The following is a 5,886-nucleotide window of genomic DNA, read 5'->3' as shown; positions in this document are numbered from 1 at the left end:
CGTGAGGCCATAGGTTGCATTACATTGTTTCAACAATCAAAGTGGTTATTTCAAATCTCCACGACGACGACTACAATCATGCACAAATAGATTGTTTACTTTATTGTTATGAGAGTTTCCATGGTAACTGAGCATGAATATTACACATGGATTAATTTTTTCCTGATGAGCAAATAGAGAGCATCGACCTGATTACATTGAGTGTAAAATCACCTTTGTATCTCCTATAGTAACGGAGATATACGAGTTTGAAATTTTATATAATGTTATCGTAAACGTGATTCCATAGGATGTATTACATTTTTTCAACAATCAAAGTGGTTATTTCAAATCTCCACGACGACGACTACAATCATGCACAAATAGATTGTTTGCTTTATTGTTATGAGAGTTTCCATGGTAACTAAGCATGAATATTACACAAAGATTAAATTTTTCCTGATGAGCCAATAGAGAGCTTCGACCTGATTACATTTAATGTAAAATCACCTTTGTATCTCATATAGTAACGGAGATATGCGAGTTTGAAATTTTATATAATGTTATCGTAAAACGTGAGGCCATAGGTTGTATTACATTGTTTCAACAATCAGAGTGGTTATTTCAAATCTCCACGACGATGACTACAATTATGCACAAATAGATTGTTTACTTTATTGTTATGAGAGTTTCCATGGTAACTAAGCATGAATATTACAAAAGGATTAAATTTTTCCTGATGAGCCAATAGAGATCTTCCACCTGATTACATTTAATGTAAAATCGCCTTTGTATCTCCTATAGTAACGGAGATATGCGAGTTTGAAACTTTATATAATGTTATCGTAAAACGTGAGGCCATAGGTTGCATTACATTGTTTCAACAATCAAAGTGGTTATTTCAAATCTCCACGACGATGACTACAATCATGCACAAATAGCTTGTTTACTTTATTGTTATGAGAGTTTCCATGGTAACTAAGCATGAATATTACAAAAGGATTAAATTTTTCCTGATGAGCCAATAGAGAGCTTCGACCTGATTACATTTAATGTAAAATCACCTTTGTATCGCCTATAGTAACGGAGATATGCTAGTATTAAATTTTATATAATGTTATCGTAAAACGTGAGGCCATAGGTTGCATTACATTGTTTCAACAATCAAAGTGGTTATTTCAAATCTCCACGACGATGACTACAATCATGCACAAATAGCTTGTTTACTTTATTGTTATGAGAGTTTCCATGGTAACTAAGCATGAATATTACAAAAGGATTAAATTTTTCCTGATGAGCCAATAGAGAGCTTCGACCTGATTACATTTAATGTAAAATCACCTTTGTATCGCCTATAGTAACGGAGATATGCTAGTATTAAATTTTATATAATGTTATCGTAAACGTGATTCGATAGGATGTATTACATTTTTTCAACAATCAAAGTGGTTATTTCAAATCTCCACGACGACGACTACAATCATGTACAAATAGATTGTTTGCTTTATTGTTATGAGAGTTTCCATGGTAACTAAGCATGAATATTACACATGGATTAAATTTTTCCTGATGAGCAAATAGAGAGCATCGACCTGATTACATTGAGTGTAAAATCACCTTTGTATCTCCTATAGTAACGGAGATATGCGAGTTTGAAATTTTATATAATGTTATCGTAAAACGTGAGGCCATAGGTTGCATTACATTGTTTCAACAATCAAAGTGGTTATTTGAAATCTCCACGACGATGACTACAATCATGCACAAATAGCTTGTTTACTTTATTGTTATGAGAGTTTCCATGGTAACTAAGCATGAATATTACACATGGATTAATTTTTTCCTGATGAGCAAATAGAGAGCATCGACCTGATTACATTGAGTGTAAAATCACCTTTGTATCTCCTATAGTAACGGAGATATACGAGTTTGAAATTTTATATAATGTTATCGTAAAACGTGAGGCCATAGGTTGCATTACATTGTTTCAACAATCAAAGTGGTTATTTCAAATCTCCACGACGACGACTACAATCATGCACAAATAGATTGTTTACTTTATTGTTATGAGAGTTTCCATGGTAACTGAGCATGAATATTACACATGGATTAATTTTTTCCTGATGAGCAAATAGAGAGCATCGACCTGATTACATTGAGTGTAAAATCACCTTTGTATCTCCTATAGTAACGGAGATATACGAGTTTGAAATTTTATATAATGTTATCGTAAACGTGATTCCATAGGATGTATTACATTTTTTCAACAATCAAAGTGGTTATTTCAAATCTCCACGACGACGACTACAATCATGCACAAATAGATTGTTTGCTTTATTGTTATGAGAGTTTCCATGGTAACTAAGCATGAATATTACACAAAGATTAAATTTTTCCTGATGAGCCAATAGAGAGCTTCGACCTGATTACATTTAATGTAAAATCACCTTTGTATCTCATATAGTAACGGAGATATGCGAGTTTGAAATTTTATATAATGTTATCGTAAAACGTGAGGCCATAGGTTGTATTACATTGTTTCAACAATCAGAGTGGTTATTTCAAATCTCCACGACGATGACTACAATTATGCACAAATAGATTGTTTACTTTATTGTTATGAGAGTTTCCATGGTAACTAAGCATGAATATTACACAAGGATTAAATTTTTCCTGATGAGCCAATAGAGATCTTCCACCTGATTACATTTAATGTAAAATCGCCTTTGTATCTCCTATAGTAACGGAGATATGCGAGTTTGAAATTTTATATAATGTTATCGTAAAACGTGAGGCCATAGATTGTATTACATTGTTTCAAAAATCAGAGTGGTTATTTCAAATCTCCACGACGATGACTACAATCATGCACAAATAGATTGTTTGCTTTATTGTTATGAGAGTTTCCATGGTAACTAAGCATGAATATTACACAAGGATTCAATTTTTCCTGATGAGCCAATAGAGATCTTCGACCTGATTACATTTAATGTAAAATCGCCTTTGTATCTCCTATAGTAACGGAGATATGCGAGTTTGAAATTTTATATAATGTTATCGTAAAACGTGAGGCCATAGGTTGTATTACATTCTTTCAACAATCAGAGTGGTTATTTCAAATCTCCACGACGACGACTACAATCATGCACAAATAGCTTGTTTACTTTATTGTTATGAGAGTTTCCATGGTAACTAAGCATGAATATTACAAAAGGATTAAATTTTTCCTGATGAGCCAATAGAGAGCTTCGACCTGATTACATTTAATGTAAAATCACCTTTGTATCGCCTATAGTAACGGAGATATGCTAGTATTAAATTTTATATAATGTTATCGTAAAACGTGAGGCCATAGGTTGCATTACATTGTTTCAACAATCAAAGTGGTTATTTCAAATCTCCACGACGATGACTACAATCATGCACAAATAGCTTGTTTACTTTATTGTTATGAGAGTTTCCATGGTAACTAAGCATGAATATTACAAAAGGATTAAATTTTTCCTGATGAGCCAATAGAGAGCTTCGACCTGATTACATTTAATGTAAAATCACCTTTGTATCGCCTATAGTAACGGAGATATGCTAGTATTAAATTTTATATAATGTTATCGTAAACGTGATTCGATAGGATGTATTACATTTTTTCAACAATCAAAGTGGTTATTTCAAATCTCCACGACGACGACTACAATCATGTACAAATAGATTGTTTGCTTTATTGTTATGAGAGTTTCCATGGTAACTAAGCATGAATATTACACATGGATTAAATTTTTCCTGATGAGCCAATAGAGAGCTTCGACCTGATTACATTTAATGTAAAATCACCTTTGTATCTCCTATAGTAACGGAGATATGCGAGTTTGAAATTTTATATAATGTTATCGTAAAACGTGAGGCCATAGGTTGCATTACATTGTTTCAACAATCAAAGTGGTTATTTGAAATCTCCACGACGATGACTACAATCATGCACAAATAGATTGTTTACTTTATTGTTATGAGAGTTTCCATGGTAACTAAGCATGAATATTACAAAAGGATTAAATTTTTCCTGATGAGCCAATAGAGAGCTTCGACCTGATTACATTTAATGTCAAATCACCTTTGTATCTCCTATAGTAACGGAGATATGCGAGTTTGAAATTTTATATAATGTTATCGTAAAACGTGAGGCCATAGGTTGCATTACATTGTTTCAACAATCAAAGTGGTTATTTCAAATCTCCACGACGACGACTACAATCATGCACAAATAGATTGTTTACTTTATTGTTATGAGAGTTTCCATGGTAACTGAGCATGAATATTACACATGGATTAATTTTTTCCTGATGAGCAAATAGAGAGCATCGACCTGATTACATTGAGTGTAAAATCACCTTTGTATCTCCTATAGTAACGGAGATATACGAGTTTGAAATTTTATATAATGTTATCGTAAACGTGATTCCATAGGATGTATTACATTTTTTCAACAATCAAAGTGGTTATTTCAAATCTCCACGACGACGACTACAATCATGCACAAATAGATTGTTTGCTTTATTGTTATGAGAGTTTCCATGGTAACTAAGCATGAATATTACACAAAGATTAAATTTTTCCTGATGAGCCAATAGAGAGCTTCGACCTGATTACATTTAATGTAAAATCACCTTTGTATCTCATATAGTAACGGAGATATGCGAGTTTGAAATTTTATATAATGTTATCGTAAAACGTGAGGCCATAGGTTGTATTACATTGTTTCAACAATCAGAGTGGTTATTTCAAATCTCCACGACGATGACTACAATTATGCACAAATAGATTGTTTACTTTATTGTTATGAGAGTTTCCATGGTAACTAAGCATGAATATTACAAAAGGATTAAATTTTTCCTGATGAGCCAATAGAGATCTTCCACCTGATTACATTTAATGTAAAATCGCCTTTGTATCTCCTATAGTAACGGAGATATGCGAGTTTGAAACTTTATATAATGTTATCGTAAAACGTGAGGCCATAGGTTGCATTACATTGTTTCAACAATCAAAGTGGTTATTTCAAATCTCCACGACGATGACTACAATCATGCACAAATAGCTTGTTTACTTTATTGTTATGAGAGTTTCCATGGTAACTAAGCATGAATATTACAAAAGGATTAAATTTTTCCTGATGAGCCAATAGAGAGCTTCGACCTGATTACATTTAATGTAAAATCACCTTTGTATCGCCTATAGTAACGGAGATATGCTAGTATTAAATTTTATATAATGTTATCGTAAAACGTGAGGCCATAGGTTGCATTACATTGTTTCAACAATCAAAGTGGTTATTTCAAATCTCCACGACGATGACTACAATCATGCACAAATAGCTTGTTTACTTTATTGTTATGAGAGTTTCCATGGTAACTAAGCATGAATATTACAAAAGGATTAAATTTTTCCTGATGAGCCAATAGAGAGCTTCGACCTGATTACATTTAATGTAAAATCACCTTTGTATCGCCTATAGTAACGGAGATATGCTAGTATTAAATTTTATATAATGTTATCGTAAACGTGATTCGATAGGATGTATTACATTTTTTCAACAATCAAAGTGGTTATTTCAAATCTCCACGACGACGACTACAATCATGTACAAATAGATTGTTTGCTTTATTGTTATGAGAGTTTCCATGGTAACTAAGCATGAATATTACACATGGATTAAATTTTTCCTGATGAGCAAATAGAGAGCATCGACCTGATTACATTGAGTGTAAAATCACCTTTGTATCTCCTATAGTAACGGAGATATGCGAGTTTGAAATTTTATATAATGTTATCGTAAAACGTGAGGCCATAGGTTGCATTACATTGTTTCAACAATCAAAGTTGTTATTTGAAATCTCCACGACGATGACTACA

This window comes from Lepisma saccharinum, unplaced genomic scaffold (genome assembly GCF_977018435.1).
Source record: "Lepisma saccharinum unplaced genomic scaffold, izLepSacc3.1 HAP1_SCAFFOLD_42, whole genome shotgun sequence".
In the NCBI taxonomy this organism is placed as follows: Eukaryota; Metazoa; Arthropoda; class Insecta; order Zygentoma; family Lepismatidae; genus Lepisma; species Lepisma saccharinum.
The sequence above is the reverse complement of the archived record's forward strand: the minus strand, read 5'-3'. Positions refer to the sequence as shown.